At 41.1% G+C, this 21,211-nt stretch overlaps 1 protein-coding gene across 20 annotated transcripts in view; it reads left to right on the forward strand.

The window, feature by feature from the left end:
- The window catches only part of RIMS1 (regulating synaptic membrane exocytosis 1), a 625,149-nt gene that overhangs the window by 111,905 nt on the left and 492,033 nt on the right, over positions 1–21,211 (forward strand). The gene's annotated exons all lie outside the window — the stretch shown is intronic.

Consider the following 21,211-nt stretch of genomic DNA (forward strand, 5'->3'; position numbering starts at 1 on the left):
ATTGCACATACCAATATAAAAATATAGAAAAAGAAAAAAATGATTATCCCCCACGTCCCGTCCTACCCCCACCTCCACCATCACCCCAATCTTTTTTAGAAGGGGACCCAAAGCCAAAAGGGAAAGCAAAAATAAGAGAGAGTGTAGGGGCGGAAGGAGAAGCTGGAGCAAAAAGGAGGAAGCACTACAAAATACTGGTATTTTTAATCTAAGTACAGTGGTGATATCAAATAATGAGGTATCCCTACTTAATAAAAGGTCTGAAATATACCCACCCCCCACAAGAAATTTGATTTCCATAGAAAGTGTGGACATCATTGTACATACTGGATTGTCCAATGCATCATTATTCAATCCCCCGGGCGCCTTGCCCCCTAATTTGGCTGTGTTTAAAGGCCTTATGATAAAGGACTTTTTAGGATCATGAATAGGTCAGATACTTATATTCAGAAATGTGTAAGTTTTCTTTGTGAAAGGAATAATCTAGTGATCCACCCCATGGACAAAGTGGGTGGGATCAAGTTGCTTAAAAAATCCGACCATCAACAGGAAATGGATAAATTGTTATCGGATGATTTCACATATCATAATATGAATAAGGACCATACGTATAGTTTCAAAAATCCTTAGAATGTATAGTAAAAAATGGCTTTAGAAATGGAATTCTTACCAAAAAGGAAAGAGCCTTTCTAGTACCCCACACTCCTAGGATTTCTGTTATGCACTATCTCCCTAAAATACACAAGTCACTAACTAATCCACTAGGTCATCCAATAGTGAGTGGTATTGAGTCTCTTACTTTGAGAGCGGGGAAATATATTTTCTCCAGCTAATGGTTGTCAACACTCCAGTGTACCTTAGGGATACCCAGGCTACCATTAATTCCCTTATGAGGATGACAATAGAGGAGGACTGTCTGCTGGTAACATCACCATCACATCATCCCTCATGATAAAGCATTACTGACAGTTAGACATTTCTTTAAAAGTACTGAATTGATACTGGAAATACAGAAAGGTTTAATTTTGACACTCTTGGAATTCCGTATGAGTCATAACTATTTCTGGTATGGGGACTGTTTTCTTTCCACAGAAAACCAGGGTTGCCATAGGGGCCAAATTTGCTGCCAGTGTGGCCAATCGTTTAATGGAGGAGGTGGCTATCTCACACCATAGGAGGAAGTAGTACTTTGGCGGCGCTATATAGATGACACCTGAACGATCTTAAGAGTTTCGGAGGAGAGTCTGCACCAATTCATGACAGAATTAAATTCCAACAATTTAAGGATCAGGTGGAATTATGAGTTTAGCCCTTCTGAATTAAACTTTTTAGACCTTACTATTATTAGGGATGGTAGTGGTTTTAGTACTACAACTTAAAAAAAAAAAAAGACTGACAGGAATGAGTACATCACCCAGTACAGATTTGTCACCACCCTAGTTGGTTATGGGGCATCCCCAAAAGCCAATTTTTCAGGATTCGATGCAACTGCTCTAATACAAATGACTTTATGAACCAGTCAACAGTAATTAAACAGCAGTTCATTGAGAAGGGCTATTTAGGTCATTCACTTGATGAACCTATACAACAAGTTGCATCTGTTGATAGAAATAGTACCCAGAGAGAGAGGCGGGAACAACTCACAATATGAGTTGTCGTTTTCCACTTTATACTCTAGTCATTATAAAATCATTAACAAATTGTTAAACAAACATTGGAATGTTCTTAAAAGTGATGAAGTAATAAGCCCCACTCTCCCAGATCAGCCCAAAATAATTTTTAGGAAGGCCCCTGCACTCAGACACTTTGTGGCCACCCATTAAACCCTCTTTCTTTGGTAATTTATGGGGGTTTCTTCCCTTGCTGGAGATGCCCTGTATATATATGTATTTAGATGTATGTCTGTGTTAAATAGAAATAAATAAAATATCATCCCGTGATACTTCAATAAAGTTAAGGAAAAAAAAAACAAGACAAAAAAAAAAAGGAAAACACAATGCACTACACCTTGAAGTCTATAAAGCATGGACATCCTCCCACACAGGTAAAAAAGCTATTAATGTACCATCCCTATGATTCAAAGCAATGTTGAACAATAACGTTCAACACAAAGGCAAAACTTTAACACTTGTTATATTTTCATTGATTTCTAAAATGCTGCAGGCACCTTTTTTGCTCGTTTTTGCTCTTGTGCATAGGGCAGCTCGTTGAAGTTAATTAGGGTTTACATCAGGACATTAGCAGTGGCAGCATTTACTTGAACTGATCCCTGTATTTTCCTCCTTCAGCCGTGGAAAGCCGACTTCCCTTCCTCCTTTCATTGGTAATTTACGGGTTTCTTCCCTTGCTGGAGATGCCCTGTATGTAGATGCTGTGGATCCAATTCTACCAGCACTCAGACCTTTGAATCCACAGTTACTGGAACGACATACAAAATAGACAGTTTTATAACCTGTTTCACAAAAAAAGTGTGGTGTATCTCTTACAATGTAGCTGTGGGTTACAATATGTAGGAAGAACTAAAAGAATGTTGCAAATACATGTAGGGGAACACATCGCCAACATTAGGAAGGGGTTTAGGAAATATAGTTTATCAAAACATTTTGCCCTTAATTACAACCGTAGTCCATCAGAATTAAAGGTAGTGGGGATGGAATCTTTTTCATTCCATTTGAGGGGGAGCAATGTAGTTCATCAAATTTACAGGCAGGAAACCTGTTGGATTTTCAAGCTCAAAACCCACTGTCTACAAGGGTTAAACATAGAATGGGACATCATTTGTTTCTTAAGTAATACTTGAGTCAAAGGAAGCATTATAAGGGATTGCTCTTTAAATTTATACAAGAAATATATGGTCAGATTTATTGGTGCTTCATATAGTGATAGACTTTTAGTCTTATTTCACGTATATTCTTTATTTTGATTACATTTTTTTTTATAAACATTGTTTACCAATGTCCATGATTAATTTATGTTTTTTTTTAGAGCATGCTGCCACTTTGTACAATTATGTGTACATTAATCAATCTAACAGCCCCTTTTTTTTTTAGAGCAGTCCACTATAACTGGGTTCCCATCTTCCCCTCCCCTTCCTCCCTCCCCTTTCTATAAGCTTGGGTGGGATGCACATATGTAGCAGGGTGTAATATATCTGTTTTATTTTAGTGAATAACAAATAAATTGGACTCCAGTAACATGGCAGCTGCATCATTGCTAAATACTGGGACGTGGCAGCACTCTTTAGCATTTGTTATACATGACAATATTTATACCTGCTTCCTGTGAGAACCCCTGTTCCCATTGCCCCAGTGACGATGTCTCCTATGACAAAACGTAGGTCGAACGCAGGAAGTAGCAGTGACGTCCGCACACCCGCCAGGGTGTCAAATTATACTGTAAATGAATGACTGTTGTCTTTACAGCTTTGTAAGTAGATGCCTTTTATTAAATTATTGTTTTTAACGAACATTGAGCAATGAGCACCCCTTCCCTCTCTTCTTACTTACAATGCCCCATCTGACTGGTCGGGAGTACTATATGGTGAACTGCACTTTGGCAAGGGATACTGTAGAACGTGTCTAAGGCAATTGATTATCTGTATGGACCTTCCCACTGGGAGACACTTCCTATACCCATAGTAAGGGGTACTCACTAAAAGTGAGGTCAGACCTTTACACGGTCTCATCTTTCGGGTAAGAGGCTAACTTTCTTTGTCTTGGAGTGGAGGACAATTGGGTGGTCACTTACAGAGCCAGCGTATTGAAGATGTGCACATTTTAATCACTATATCTCAACTTAATTCATTTTTGGTGACTTTACACCTCATCTTTGGACTTTTGCACATTATTATTTTTGCATGATTGCATTGAGTTCCTGAAGATTATATGCATGTATTATTATGATTTCACATACTGGCGTATTACACTTTATGTACTATAACTTCTACGTCTACAAGTAGGAAGATATTTTGTGGTTGTACAACAGTATCTGTTAAAAACAATATCATAACCAAAAATACAGCATAGATTTATCATATAACTTCTTCCTTCTTATATGGAAAGTAAGTAGAAGCTTAAAGAGGCTGTTTGACATTTAGTACATTGCTAATGTGCCAAAGTACAGATGGATAATGTGTAAATTAAAGCCCAACTATGGATTAAGCATTAAGGTAAAAACCCTTATGACTTTAGAAGCACTTTAGGTACATACTATGAATGAAATCATCACCCCTTCATTTACAATTTAGTAGTGTAGAGGAGGCACTGACATTATTATGTCTCTCTGCATTAATGAGGATTTCCCAGCCCGGAGAAGAGACAAAGAAAACCCTGCAGCATCAAGGGACTAACTTGAAGATTTCTGAAAAGAGTAAGAAAACAAATAAAAGTACAAAATGGGGCCAGTGCAAACAACAAGCACAGGAGAGAGCTTGAAGTATCATCCCTATTATTCAAAGCAATGTTGCATAATAAAGTTCAACACAAAGCCTGGAATTAGATTTTAGGCCTGGTTTACACCTGTGCAGGTCGTAGTTTACATATTCCAGGTGCATTTTGCGTTTTTCAATGCACATTTTTGATCCATTGAAGTCTATGGAACCAAAAACCAGATAAAAAGTCCCTGGCCCTTTCTATAAAATACACAGATGTGGCCATGACCCATAGGAAACCATGTTAAGTGGACTGTAGTGTGTTTCTGCAAAATGGATAATGGACTAAAAAATGCATAGGTGTGAACCAGGTCTGAAAGTATAAACTTTTTTTTAATTTTGGCCAGAGTTAGGGATTGGACACTTGTCAGATTTTTATTGCAGTCTGTGTCATTATTAGGGAGTTAGGGAGATCCACCCTCTCTATTTGTTGTTTAACATTATTATTGAAAGTGTAAGTAAAAGAAAATCTCAAATTTTGGGTTGTCCAAATGGCGCAGACACATTTTTTGCTCATTTTTGCTCTTGCGCATAGGGCAGCCCATTGTGGGTAATTAGGTTTAAGGAAATCAGCGGCAGCAGCATTTACTTGCACTGTTCCCTGTATTTTCCTCCTGCAGCCATGGTAAGCCAGCTACTCCTCCTCCCCCTCCTGCTGGCATGCAGAGGCTTCAGGAGGAAAAAACAGGGGATCGGTTCTAGTATATGTCGCCCCCACTGCCCCTCCTGTCAAGGTTACGCTTCCCCCCTGCTTTGCTGTTGGCTTCCCCTCCTGTCCGGCCGGTGGCTGCGGGGGATCATTACAGGATGGAGAGCGGGCCCTTCTTTTTCGGATCACTCACTGTATTGATTCATATCTGAAGCATAGTGGAGAGTGCTACCCCCCCCCCCCCTCAGGGTTCCACAACAATTGCACTCTCCTGTCTTCCTCCCTAGTCTCTTACCGATTCTTCACCATGTAACTGGCTCATGGGCTGCCGCTGCCCCTGGGGAAAGGGGTGTGTAACCAAGGATTGGGGAAGCCAGGTGCACAGGTGTATCCTCCACCACGGCGCCAACTTAACCATCCTTGGTAGAGAAGGATCGAAGGCAAGATAATGGACTTCCCTTTGTGGAGTGGCTGTATATACTGCGAGATATCATTGTGTTACAGGTGAGTGCGCATTGCACTCAAAGTTGGATAGCAGGTGAATGGACCTTGCACAGATATACTACTGAGAACTGAAGTCTTGCATTCAGAAAGAATTCCCCGCAGCAGCCTGCAGGAGGGAGAGGAGGAGAAGCCGGCTTTCAGCTGCTGCTGGGAGAGCTGCACAGAGGGATTGGTCCTAGTAATTGTCCCCCTGTGGCACCGATCACATCCCCTGCTCAAAGTTTGACTCCCCCTGCTTGTTAGCTGCTTGGGCCACCCTGCTAAACTGATAGGGCCCATGCCCCATACAGCCATACAGGAGAGCCCTTTATCAGTAGCCCTGATAATCACTACAAATAATTTGATTATAGTACATAATATTAGATTAATCTCTATAGAGTGTATATTAAACACATTATTTAGAAATTACATATACAGTACTGTTTAAAGCATTGTATGTGTTAATTGGAATTTGGCTTGTATTAAAAAAAAAAAGAGTCCATGAATTTCACAGGCAGCCCCTATTAAACAGCACTATACCCTAGCACTACCTTGTTCAGTCAGGAACGTGTGACTTTTCAGTGCGTAATAAAAGGTGCAAAAGAAATACTAAATTCACACCCATGTTTCTAATTTGCCTTATTCGACATCCTGGTATAATTGAAAGATTCCCATGAAACTGAAATTCTTACTTATCATGCTGATAGGGAAGTGAGTGAACATGCAACTGCAGTAGAATTCAGTATAGTTGTTATAATGTTGTACTATTCCAAACTTTAAGTTTGGTGAGGATTATAAGGCTCTGTTTACATCTAGGGGTTGCTGTTTTTGCAGTGTTTTTGTGCAGGCATTTTGAGTAGACAAGTGACCAATGAAAAACAGTAAAATGCCTTTGATCTGCCAAAAAAAGAAGCTCAGGTACTTTTTTGAGCGACAGGCGTTTTGCTTAAGGTGACAGAACGCTCAGATGTTAACATTAAAATGGATGGGATTTGTCTTGGACGTTTTTAGAGCTGAGGCTTAGAGCAGAAAATTGCCCAAAAACGCCTAGATGTGAATAAAGCCCTAAGAATGGTTCCTAATATGATCCACTGGTTAGGCTGTTGGCTAGAGTCACCACTTCATCCCTTTAAAACGGAACACATATTAGTTACACAGGTTCTGTGGCTGATTAAGGTGCTAATTAAATTCACTTGGAGCCTTATCTGCATGAAATTAGTCTCAGAACCTGTGTAATTTATGTGTTAGGGTTTAAAGGGTTGAGGTGACAACACTACTGTTGGCCCTATACCATCTAAAATTTTCAAGCAATGTAACCTTTGCAGATACTTGGTTCTTGTGAGCAAGTAATAATCAGAATTCATGAGTGTTCAGTGTTTGTCATTAATTATGAAATCTTAAAAGAGTCATGGTGTTCTGCCGAAAACTCTAACTTGGCAAAATCTCCAACCACGTCACTTCCAGTGACTCTAAAGCAGGAATAATTGCAGATTTTAATGAGTTGCTGTTTTCACAGACCACCGGCAGCCAATACACTATGGTACACGAGCAGTTGCCTCTTTTCACAGAACACCAGGTAAGGAGGAAAAAAGTTGTCACCACCTTGGATGCGGCCATGTTGTTGGTTAGTAGCGGCCGTTACTAACAATGTCCATTCATGATAGCGTGTACCGGAGTTTATAGGCTGCCGGTGGTCTGTGAAAACAGCAACTCGTCGAAATCTCCAATTATTGGTGCCGTAGAGTCACCGGAAGTGACGTGGTTGGAGATTTTGGCGAGTTGGGGTTTTTGGCAGAACAATGGCAGAAAAAAGACCAAGTGGTCCATTGAGTTGGCCCAGTTTATTTTTAATTCGTACATTTTTTTTTTTTTTTGGTTACCTTTTTTGTCTGAGTTTAGTTTAGATCTATGTTTGTCTCAAGCATGTTTAAATCTACTTCTAGTTGACTGACTCACTGCCTCTGCTGGAAGTTTATTCCGAGCATCAAGGAACTCGCTTCCACAAATGGTAGTATCTGCGGGGAGTATGGCTACTTTTAAAAGACTCTTGGACATACATCTCCAAGATCAAAACATTCAGGGGTATGGGAAATGAATACGTCCACACACACCTACACTGGATGAACTGGATGGACTATTGTCTTTATTCAACCTCAGCCACTATGTAACTATGTAACTATGTATGTAACTCTTTCTGCAAAATAATGCTTTTTAAGAATAGTTATGAACTGATTTACCAATATTTTATTTACCAATATTTTATCAATAAAAATGTTACGAATGGAAGAATTTTTGGTGAGGCATATATGGACTTTGATGGTACCATACAAGACTTGATAAGACACATTGTATAAATAAAAATATAATGTATATACATATATATAAGCATATCAACATCAAAGACATACACATAAAACCATATCATTCTCTTATTGCTCTAAAAAAGGAAAAATGTTTGCAATGGATACGTTTTTCTTTAAATTTTATTTATTAAAAAGAAAGGGAAATCCTGTTTTCACATGTGTATCCGTGCATCAAAGCATGGGGCATGGGGAGTCATTGACTCCTAGTGCTGTCAATCAATCACAGTGGTGGGGGATCAGGGGGCGGGGCCAAGTCCCACTGTCTGTGTCAATGGACACAGAAGCGGGGCTCGGGAGTGAGTTAGCACGAGTGCCCCCATAGGAAGCGGGGGGTACTGGACAGAGAGGAGGAGCCAAGAGTTCTACCTGGGGACTCAAAAAGAGGAGGTTTGGGGCCATGTTGTGCAATTCCATTGCACAGAGCAGGGAAGTATAGAGATGTTACTTATTTAATAAAAAAAATTCTTAACAATCACTTTAAGTTGCCACAAAACTCAGCATAGAAGTGTTCTGCTTTAGGCTAGATCTCTGAGAATGTTGAGTAGCCCAAATCTTGCAAGAATATCATCCTCCACTGTGCTTCAGCATCTTCTCTCTGGATTTGGGCTACTTAGCTTTCCCAGGGATCTTGCCAGCAGTGGGAGCAAATCGCCCCCTTCGTTCACATTGGAGCGTCTTGTCATGTGATTTTACAGGTCAAATTGCATGACAAGTTGCACCCTATTGTCAGCAATGACCATGTTCAAATCGGTGCAATGCCGACTTTGTGGTGCCACATAGATTTTAAAAAGTAGTTCCTGCACTACATTTGGGGATTTCGGGGAGGGGAGGGGGGGGGGTTATTTGGAATAAGCAGACTTTGCCATGGAAGTGAAAGGTTAATTTTAACCCTTGTGTCTTTTTGTGGTTGTTGAGTGCTGATTCTATGATTCAATCAGTACACCCAGCTGTTTGACTTTTTACAGAATGCAGTAGAATGCAGCAGATGGAGGTTTACTACTTGTTGTAATTGACATTTGCCTGTGTGTGTCCTCCTTTTGGCCTGGTTGCTGTGAGTGCATTTCCTTCCATCTGAGAGCAATGCTTACTTGATTTTAAGTTGTATTTCAGCCACAAATAGTAATCACTGATGTCTTCTGTGACTGTAGCTGTCAGTATACATTGACAACCCTGCTTTTCTTGAATGCACTCAATATACTGCTTGCAGCATCTGTAGTGCATTCAGAAAAAAACATCATCAATGTACACTGTCAGCTTCTATCACTTTAGGAACAGTTCAGCAAAAAATATTTTTTGCACTTTTGAATCACTGTAATGTGTATTCCTGCAACAATAGAGCTCCAACTAAATGCCCATACTTGCTTGGTACAAATTGTGTTTGACATGTATAATTATATTTTCTATACTAATATAACACCAACCTATTTTACATTAGTTTACCCAATATACAGTATCACACAAAACTGAGTACACCCCTCACATTTTTGTACATTTTTTATCATATCTTTTCATGTGACAACACTGAAGAAATGACACTTTGCTAAAGTAGTGATTGTACAGCTTGTATAATAGTGTAAATTTGCTGTCCCCTCAAAATAACTCCACACACAGCCATTAATGTCTAAACTGCTGGCAACAAAAGTGATTACACCCCTAAGTGGAAATGTCCAAATTGGGCCAAAAGTGTCAATACTTTGTGTGGCCACCATTATTTTCCAGCACTGCCTTAACTCCCTTGGGCATGGGGTTCACCAGAGCTTCACAGGTTGCCACTGGAGTCCTCTTCTACTCCTCCATGATGACATCACTGAGCTGGTGGATGTTAGAGACCTTGCCCTCTTCCACCTTCCATTTGAGGATGCCCCACAAATACTCAATAGGGTTTAGGTCTGGAGACATGCTTGGCCAGTTCATCACCTTTACTCTCATCTTCTTTAGCAAGACAGTTGTTGTCTTGGAGGTGTGTTTGGAGTCCTTATCATGTTGGAATACTGCCCTGTGGCCCAGTCTCCAAAGGGAGGGGATCATGCTCTGCTTCAGTATGTCACAGTACATGTTGGCATTCATGGTTCCCTCAATGAACTGTAGCTCCCCAGTGCCGGCAGCACTCATGCAGCCCCAGACCATGACACCCCCACCACCATGCTTGACTGTAGGCAAGACACACTTGTCTTTGTACTCCTCACCTGGTTGCCGCCACACACGCTTGACACCATCTGAATCAAATAGGTTTATCTTGGGCTCATCAGACCACAGGACATGGTTCCAGTAATCCATGTCCTTAGTCTACTTGTCTTTAGCAAACTGTTTGTGGGTTTTTTTGTGCATCATCTTTAGCAGAAGCTTCCTTCTGGGATGACAGCCATGCAGACCAATTTGATGCAGTGTGCGGCATATGGTCAGAGCACTGACAGGCTGACCCCCCACCCCTTCAACCTCTGCAGCAATGCTGGCAGCACTCATACGTCTATTTCTCAAAGACAACCTTTGGAGATGATGCTGAGCACTTGCACTCAACTTCTTTAGTTGACCATGGAGAGGCCTGTTCTGAGTGGAACCTGTCCTGTTCAACCGCAGTATGGTCTTGGCCACCGTGCTGCAGCTCAGTTTCAGGGTCTTGGCATATATCTTCTGGTATATCTTCATATAGCCTAGGCCATCTTTACGTAGAGCAACGTTTATTTTTTTCAGATCCTCAGAGAGTTCTTTGCCATGTGGTGCCATGTTGAACTTCCAGTGACCAGTATGAGAGAGTGAGAGCGATAACACCAAATTTAACACACCTGCTCCCCATTAACACCTGATACCTTGTAACAGTAACGAGTCACATGACATCAGGGAGGGAAAATGGCTAATTGGGCCCAATTTGGACATTTTCACTTAGGGGTGTACTCACTTTTGTTGCCAGCGGTTTAGACATTAATGGCTGTGTGTTGAATTATTTTGAGGGCACAGCAAATTTACACTGTTATACAAGCTGTACACTCACTACTTTACATTGTAGCAAAGTGTCATTTCTTCAGTGTTGTCACATGAAAAGATATAATAAAATATTTACAAAAATGTGAGGGGTGTACTCACTTTTGTGAAATACTCTATAAAGCCATTCAAATCAATTACTGCCCTGGCAAAACTGAAATTCGAATGTCCCTATCACAGTCATACATGTCATGGTTTTCATCAAAGCACAGGGGTACATTCTTGGGCAGATGGGGTACCCTTCAACATTCTGAGGAGAAAAATAAGTACCCCTTGCCCAGTGTACCCTCAGCCCCCTTCCTCCCTAGTTATTGAACTGCAGGCATAAACAGCCTACATTGAGTACTACTAAAGCTTATAATTTTACCACACTGTGAAACAAAGTGAAAAAAAGGACACCAAGTGAGTGTAGCAACGGGATAGCATCCCAGTTACAGGATCTGTGGTTCTCTCTGTACATGCAGTGAGCAATACTTCAAAAGCAGCTCCAGTCTGATGATTTTAGGCTCTGGGACTGCCTGCACCTAGTTACATGCTTATCTTTTCACCTAGACGTATGAGTGCATAACTTATTGTTTTTATTTGTGCTAAACTTAAAAAAGCTTACTACTTACTACGTGGAGGACGGGGAAACGCGTTGACGTAATTTCCGGTTACGGACGAGATGGAACGTCACTTCCGGTCAGGCACTTCCTGGTCGTGGAACGCACGCCAAGTGCTGCCTACACGAGGCATTTTGTATATGCGCCTTTACTATTTCTGTTTGTAAGTATGTTTTTGGCTTATGAAGCGATTAAACTAGTTTAAACATACTTCACTATGTATGGCCTTTCCTTATTTTAATGGTGGATACGGAAGCGGATCTATACCTATCCTTATCCAAGGCTATATGGAGAAACATCCTTGAGATCCTGGCAAAGAGGGCTAATGTGCAATATAATTTCAAGGCATAAAAATTCTGGCGATTTGGTGAGTGGGGAACCGAGAGGGGTCACCTATCACTTTGAAGCACCTTGTATAACCTTCAGCACCTGAGCACTTTATTTGGATCACGATTAAGGACTGATTTTTTTCATATTTATTCACATTGCAGTTCACTTTGATGAACTTTGTTTAATCTTTAGCACCTGAGCACTTTAATTGGATTACGATTAAGGACTTTTTTTATTCGTACTTTTATTCATATATTGTAGTTCGTTTGATGAATTGATTATATTTATTTAACATTATTATTGTCACCAATGCTAGCGCTGCTTAATTTTGGTTTTTAATACACTACGAGGCTGCCTTGCACCCCATTTTTTCTCTTTGTTTCCTAGACTTTGGTCCCCCAATCTCCTATGAAAAGCAGCAGCTCAGCCGTTAGCTTATGATCACTATCTAGTGTTTAGCAATCACTGTAACCTCCAGGATATGGTTTTTCTTATATGCTTTGTAATTGTGCTAAGTTATTCATTTAATTTAATTACAATTTTTTTCATTGGCATAATGGATTCAATGGTTTATTGTTTGAATCTCTGAGAGACACATTTCCTTCTCCTGTTTACATATTCATCTAAAGCAGCAGTCTCCAACCTTTTTGGTACCAGGGACCACTTTTGTGCCAGCCAATATTTCGAGGGACTGGTTGAGGGGGTTTTGCTGGACTTTCACGGAGTCTGTCCTTAACCCCCCCCCCCCTTCACACCACAACCCACCTCTACAGTGTCCACAGTCCCCCTTTACATGCCAGTTCCCCCTTTAAAGCAGTCCCACAGTGTCCTCCATTCCCTTTCACATCACAGCCCCTCTTACATTACAGTGCCCCTTTACAGTTTAGTCCCCTTTAAATTAATGTAACAGAGACGACACTGTAAAGGGGCACAGCGCTGTAACGGGGACTGCGTAGTAAAGAGGGACTGCACTGTAAAGGGGGTACTGTGATATAAAGGGGACTGCACTGTAGAGGGACACTGTAATGATTGCAGTGTCCCTTTACACTAAAATCCCCTTTATATTACAGCCAACCTCGTCACAGTGACGCTTGCAATTACAGCCCACCTGTCACAGTGCCTCTTACAATCACAGTCCACCTGTCATAGTGCCCCTGCCACAGTGCCCCTTACCATCACAGTTCCCCTTACCATCACAATGCCCCTTACCATCATAGTGCCTCTTACAATCATATTGCCCCTGTCACAGTGCCCTTGCCACAGTGCCCCTTACACTCACGGTGCCCCTGCCACAGTGCCCCTTACAATCACAGTGCCCCTTACCATCACAGTGCCCCTTAACTTCACAGTGCCCCTTACCATCACAGTGCCTCTTACAATCACATTGCCCCTGTCACAGTGCCCCTGCCACAGTGCCCCTTACAATCACAGTGCCCCTGCCACAGTGCCCCTTACCTTCACAGTGCCCTTACAATCACAGTGCTTCTTACCATCACAGTGCCCTTTACCATCACAGTGCGTCTTACAATCACAGCCCCCCTGTCACAGTGCCCCTTGAAGTTATGCTTCCCTCCCCTTTCACTGCCCAATTCCAGTGTCTTCCTCACCTGCACTGTACTACCAGAGTCAGTGTCAGCCATGTGTCTTCTCCCAGGTCTTCTCACCCCTCCCCGCCGTCGATGTTAACCTGTCAGCAGGGCAGGGGGAGCTGCAGATCCAGCCAAAACCTATGCTAACAAGTAGATAAAAGTCTCCCGCTCTGCAGTTTCTCCTGCCTCCTGCCCTGCTGACAATTGAAGGTTTTTTACCTTTATGCAGAGAATGCATTAAGATAAATAAACCTTCAGCTTTTACAATCACTTCAATTAATTTGTCAGATTGTTAACATCTTTGTCTCTATTTTAGCAGACACTAGCTCCCCATGCCCTCTAGTGGTTATCCACGTTACTTCATAGTTCTTATGTTTTCTTGTTTATAGCTCACAGTGTTACTAAGGGCACCACAAGCAATTTTTCCTTTTTTTCATCTTGCACATTTTACTAAACCGTGCTGCTGAACTTGCTAGTACAGCCAGGCGAGAATGGTCTCTGATTTTTGTGCCATTGGGAATGAAGGTACTTGCGAAACATTTGGGTAGGGGACCAGCGGAGAGGTAGTGATTTGCAGAATTGGAGAGTGGGACAATTTGGCCTAGGGATGACATGCGTCCTATGCAGCATACTGCAGTAAACATAGAGGGTGTAGCTGAATTGCTTTGAATATTGCTAGTATTTTTAAAGGGTATCTAAACCCAAACCCAAAAACTCTATAAATTGCAGCTGTGGTATGGGGAACCCAGGATCACCAGCTAGATGACTTTTTAAAATCAAACAGTCTTTTAATGTTCAAACAGAAAAACAAAATAGCTTTCGTCAAAGTATCAAACATGAACAGTCCACACCCCTAGCACACAAATTAGAGGCTCACCATCAACATAAATAAGTCCCACACTAGGGTTTAAGGTTCCCACCTGCTTGGAGGTCCAGACAAGGGCAACAGCATCCCAGCAACAAACCAGTCCACAGTCCTCACACGAGTGTATCCTCCTGACATTTTCAGCCCTTTCCCACAGGTGGTTTAATCCATTCAGGAACAAAGTCACCGTAATAAGGGTCGGGGGCTCATTCTCACCCAAAATCTTTTCAAGCCGCCAAATTCTGGATCCCATATAAGGACCTAAAAATCCTGGGAAAGCTGTAAATCAGCTTTCCCTCTCTATTGGATCACCTCAGAACCCCTCACCCTGCATGGGTGAGAATCCCAGGACCCATCCCTGGCATCCTGTACACACTTGTTAGTAATCAGATATTGTGGGTGCCTTCATTTTCAATTTTTTTTTTGTCTTCCCTTTTTTTTTTTTCAATAGGTGTCTTAGGTTGGCTTCTCTATATATGGATTTGCAATGAAGACATCCTTGGGCAGCAGCACTGTCTGGAGAGGGTAGTGTTAGACTAGTAGATTTAGATGGATTTTACATAAATGGCTAACAAATTAAAATCTAACTCCAGATCTCACTTTTTAAGCAGTTACAGAAACATTTATCTTAGTCGTACAGTACTGGACACAGGACTTGTATGCCTAGGCTATGGTTTACATGCACCTACCTTTTGGTGATTGGACACTGGCAAAGAAACTTGCTAAGGCTGCCCGAAGAGCACAGCATATTTACCTGTCTCTCCAGACTCCAGGGTTTTGTTATGCCTGGTACACACAATGAGATTATCGAAAGAATGATCGTCCGTTTTGTTTTGCATGCTAGTCTCTATATCAAAAAAGAAGAGGTTACTAAATTCGGAAGTGATGTAATGTGTTGTAGCATATTTGTATTGTATTTTCAAACGACAACTGTACTGATTAAACTAAAATCGTAAAAGAAACATCTGGTATTATATGAGAAAAAATTTAGTGGTTGTCCCATTCAATAATATTGGATGAACTGTCATGATCTGCTCTCGAAAGCTGTGTTCTTTCTAAGGATCAGATTATCATATGATTGCTTTGAAAGTGTTTTTTTCATACGAGTTTCTGATCGTGTGCATGGGCCATTACTGTCCTTAGATGATGGACCTGTAGTGCAATTTATGCAGTTTGCCTCAGGGTGCAATACTGGTCCATGGCTTGGGTTCACTATGTCTGAATTCATAGGAAAACATTCAGCACTTTGGAAACCTTTGATTTCCAGAGGCCAAAAATAAGTCAGAATTCAGACGTGGTACCTCCTGTATTATAGAGGAAAGTATTAAAGTATTAAGGATGCTTATTTTGTAGCAGAGGCTGCGGGTAGTCTTCCTTCCACTGCATTTTAGGTACAAATGCTTTTCACTGTAGATACACTAATTGATGTGGTGTGTCCTAGTCTTTGCCTCACATCTACCACAGCCTAAATAAGTCCTTATGGGCACTGGCTAAGTCAAAAAGACTTTTCCCATACATACATGGACTGATTATGAGGACTAGCAGAACTGTGTGGGGGTAAACACTTTGCCTAACCCTTTTGCTGAGATTTATCCTTTCACTGTGGAAAATGATTTAAAAAAGTTGGCTATTCTGGTAGTGGATCCTGAAATTTCAATTTGCAATAAACATATTACAGTCCCTGTTAACCACCCCAGCCCCAGAAGGTTTACCCTCCTTCATGACCAGGCCATTTGTTGCGATACGACACTGCGTTATTTTAACTGACAATTGCTTGGTCATGCGATGTTGTACCCAAATAAAATTGATGTCCTTTTTTTCCCACAAATAGAGCTTTCTTTTGGTGGTATTTGATCACCTCTGCTGTTTTTATTTTTTGCACTATAAACAAAAAAATACCGACAATTTTGGAAACAAAAAAACAATATTTTTTTATTTTATGCTTAAAAGCATACCAAATAAAAAATGTAAAAAAATCGAATTTATTTATCAATTTAGGTCAATATAAATTCTCCAACATATTTTTGGTGAAAAAAAAATCCCAATAAGTGTAAATTGATTGGTTTTCTCAAAAGTTATAGCATCTACAAACTATGGGATCTACAATTTTGCCAGGGCAGTGATTGATGTGAATGGCTTTACTTTTGTTTCACAGTGTGGTAAAATTATAAGCTTTAGTAGTACTCAATGTAGGCTGTTTATGCCTGCAGTTCAATAACTGGGGAGGAAGGGGGCTGAGGGTACACTGGGCAAGGGTTACCTATTTTTCTCCTCAGAATGTTGAAGGCTATCCCATCTGCCCAACCATGTACCCCTGTGCTTTGATGAAAACCATGACATGTATGACTGTGATAGGGACATTCGAATTTCAGTTTTGCCAGGGCAGTGATTGATGTAAATGGCTTTATAGAGTATTTCACAAAAGTGAGTACACCCTCACATTTTTGTAAATATTTTATTATATCTTTTCATGTGACAACACTGAAGAAATTACACTTTGCTACAATGTAAAGTAGTGAGTGTACAGCTTGTATAACAGTTTAAATTTTCTGTCCCCTCAAAATAATTCAACAGGCAGCCATTAATGTCTAAACCGCTGACAACAAAAGTGAGTATACCCCTAAGTTAAAATCTCCAAATTGAGCCCAATTAGCCATTTTCCCTCCCCAGGGTCATGTGACTCGTTAGTGTTACAAGGTCTCAGGTGTGAATGGGAAACAGATGTGTTAAATTTGGTGTTATCACTCTCACTCTCTCATATTGGTCACTGGAAGTTTAACATGGCACCTCATGGCAAATAACTTTCTGAGAATCTGAAAAAAAGAATTGTTACTCTACATAAAGATGCCTAGGCTATAAGAAGTTTGCCAAGACCCTGAAACTGAGCTACAGCACAGTGACATAGACCATACAGCGGTTTAACAGGACAGGTTTCACTCAGAACAGGCCTCGCCATGGTCGACCAAAGGTGTTGAGTGCACGTGCTCAGCGTCATATCCAGAGATTGTCTTTGGGAAATAGATGTATGAGTGCTGCCAGCATTGCTGCAGAGGTTAAAGTGGTGGGGGGTCAGCCTGTCAGTGCTCAGACCAAATGCCACACACTGCATCTAATTGGTCTGCATGGCTGTCGTCCCAGAAAGAAGCGTCTTCTAAAGATGATGTACAAGAAAGCTCGCAGACAGTTTGCTGCAGATAAGCAGACTAAGGACATGGATTACTGGAACCATATCCTGCGGTCTGATGAGACAAAGATAAACGTTTTTGGTTCAGTTGGTATCAAGCGTGTGTGGCGGCAACTAAGTGAGGTCCTGTCTACAATCATGCATGGTGGTGGGAGTGTCATGGTCTGGGGCTGCATGAGTGCTGCTGGCACTGGGGAGCTACAGTTCATTGAGGGAACCATGAATGCCAACATGTACTGTGACATACTGAAGCAGAGCATGATCCCCTCTCTTCAGAGACAGGGCCGAAGGGCAGTATTCCAACATGATAACGACCCCAAACACACCTCCAAGATGACCACTGCCTTGCTAAAGAAGTTGAGGGTAAAGGTGATGGACTGGCCAAGCATGTTTCCAGACCTAAACCCTATTGAACATCTGTGGGGCATCCTCAAATGGAAGATGGAGGAGTGCAAGGTCTCTAACATTCACCAGCTCTTTGATGTCATCATGGAGGAGTGGAAGAGGACTCCAGGGACAACTTGTAAAGCTCTGGGGAACCCCCCAAGAGGGTTAAGGCAGTGCTGGAAAATAATGATGGCCACACAAAATATTGACACTTTGGGCCCAAATTGGACATTTTAACTTAGGGGTGTACTAATTTTTGTTGCCAGCGGTTTAGACATTAAAGGGCTGTGTGTTGAGTTATTTTGAGAGGGCAGCAAAAGAAACACTATTATACAAGCTGTACACTCACTACTTTACATTGTAGCAAAGTGTCATTTCTTTAGTGTTGTCACATAAAAAAAGATATAATAAAATATTTATAAAAATGTGAGGGATGTACTCACTTTTGTGAGATACTGTATTTATGGAATTTTTATTTATTTATTTATTTTTTACTAGTAATGGTGGCGATCAGCGATTTGCCATGTAGTTGCCCACCCCATTATTTTGTTCAGGTCTTCCTGTAAAATTTCTATATCCGGCTGTGAAGTTATTGCCCTGCTTATTTTTGTGTCGTCGGGAAAAAACTGAGATTGAGCTATGTATCCTATCCTCTTTATCATTTATGAATACATTAAACAGAATTGGTCCCAAGAAAATGCCTTGGGGTACCCCACTTACCACTCCAGACCAATCTGAGCACACGTTATTTATCACCACCCTTTGGACACACTTATGTAACCAGTTTTCTATCCAAGAACAAACCTTATGGTCCATTCCTGCAGACCTCAGCTTGTAGATTAAGTGTTTATGGGAAACTGTATCAAATGCTTTTGCAAAATCCATATACACCACATCTACAGGCCTCCCCCTATCCAGATGGCAGCTCACTTCCTCAAAGAATGTTAACAGATTGATCTGGCAGGAATGACCCTTCTTAAACACATGCTTATTACTACTAATGATACTGTTAAAACCATAGCGCATCAGTGTGAAAGCAGCCTTATAGAGGGCTCAGGACAGTAACCACTTGATTACATTTGTGGTTTGGGGAGGGGGCGTAAAACCTCATAGTTGAGATGTGTTTTTACCACCCCCTCCCAACCACTGGTGTAGTGTCAGGGGTTGCAGTGGCGACCCTGCCCCATGCTCCAGGGAGCCCATGCTGCCTCCCTGTCACATTCTGTTTTACACTTGGACAGGAGGTGTGGCAGGGACGGCATATACAGGAACCGATCCTTTCCATTTTCCTCCTAGAACCACTGAAAGCCGACTTCTCCTTCTACCCCCCCCCCCCCCAACCAACATTTAGCAGCTACAGGAGTGACATTATGCTATTCAAAATAAAAAACTCAGAATTCTGAACCAGTTTCATTGTGGCCGGGAACTGGTTACCAAATCACTTAAGTGGCCCTCACTCTTTAAAAGCTTGAGCACCCCTGTTCTTGTTTCTTTTACAGAATCAGTGCCTTAGCAGGAATACAACTCTGGTGCTTTTTCTTGACAAAGTAATGTGTAAAATTTATATACTTTGTAGTTGATTATTTTGCATGCATTTGGACATTAAGAATAAGACCTTCGTAATGTCACATGGGCAGCTGTAGCAACTGGCAAATGCATGATGCTTCTATTTTACAACAAATATGTAAAGAAACTTTAGTATAGCACTTCTTACAATAGTGAAATATACTGCACACTTGAAATTACTCTAGTCCTGTTACATGTAATGTTCAATGAACTCCAATGATACATTGGGGTTAATTTACTAAAATTGGAGAGTGCAGAAACCAATCAACTTTTTTGCCAAAGCTTAATTGAACAAGCTGAAGTTAAAAGCTGATTGGTTACCATGCACAGCTGCACTATATTTTGCACTTTCTAGTTTTAGTAAATGAACCCTATTGTGACAAAGCCAGGGAATTAGCTTGTGAAATTAAAGTTGAATTGCAGGATTTCAGCTACTTTGTCAAAAATGCAGGCATACCATGAGTTAAGTTTAACAAGGTGCCTGCTGCCAGGTAAACTTAGCTCTATTACTTACATCTGACAGATTTATTGTGCTCTATGAAGTTAACTTCTGGAACTCCTATGTTGCTCACTGGGGTCTCTTGAACTGCTGTGTCCACCTCTCATCTCCGCTCATTCTGCCCATTCACAGAAGCCTTTGTATTATGTGAGCTCATTCACAAAATACAAGGGTTTCTGTGTATGGGCAGCAGAGGGGAGGGGTGGGCATGGCTGCCCTGTGTGCTTCTCTCCTCTCACAGTTCAGAGTGTATATTCATGAGTGCAATAAACCTCTCACATATAAGTACTAGAGATAGGTCTGAGATGCTCTCAGTTGTACTTAACTCGCAGTGTGCTTGCACTTTTTGCAAAGTTGCTAAATTCCTGGAATTTAACTCCAAATATTTCAGCTAGACTCCAGGTAGATGGTAAATACACAAATTATACCAGCTCTGTAAATAATACATCATACATTTATATATATTCATTTTTTTTTTAAATAAATGTCAGCAGTAAAAATACCTACATTTGATGTGGTATCAGCCTCTTGTACTCCCTGTACAGCAGAGATGGGGAGGAGAGAAGCAATGCAAGGAGCTGCTCATTTGTGTAGCAATGTAAGCTGTACTGAAAGGAGAAGAGAGAAGAGTGAGAGATTAGCACATCAGTCTGCTGATTTTCCTTTCACTGTCCAGTCAGAGAGTGAAAAGACCTGTCCGTGTTACTGAACTGCAGCAGAAAAAAAAGAGCTCTCTGGCCCTGCCAGATAGGGCTATGCTGTGTTTTTGGGCTGTGTAAATCATAGGACTGGGTGGACAGAGATGAAAATCCTTTGGTTGGTAAAGCAGGTTTCATACAGTATTTGTATTATATCTGTGTATTTAACTGTTTGCCTGGAATTCATGTTTAAACTGTTGCTGATAAGCAACTGATACTTTCAGAGCTATATTCAAGTCTTTTAATACGTATTTGCAGGCAAACATTTTTTGGTTCTATATTTTTATATAGACATATTTCTTGCTTTTTGGGCTAAGTTGGGGTAATTTTCTCTCACTTCCTGTTCTGGTGACACAACATGAATTGAGAGGCTATCTTCTCAAAAGTAAAGGAAACCCCACCTTTGATAGCTGCCTTACCAAGAAAAATGTGGAAGAGCTTGGAACCCATTCCTACTCAGTTCAAGAAATAGAAAAGAAAAAATTGACTGGAGTTTAGCATTATTGTGACGAAACTGCTTGGCACCCTGATTAGGTGCTTCCTTCTGCCAAACAGTGCCTACTGCCCTCCAAATGGTTACAGCAGACC

Source organism: Pelophylax lessonae (genome assembly GCF_965119305.1).
Source record: "Pelophylax lessonae genome assembly, chromosome: 3".
In the NCBI taxonomy this organism is placed as follows: domain Eukaryota; kingdom Metazoa; phylum Chordata; class Amphibia; order Anura; family Ranidae; genus Pelophylax; species Pelophylax lessonae.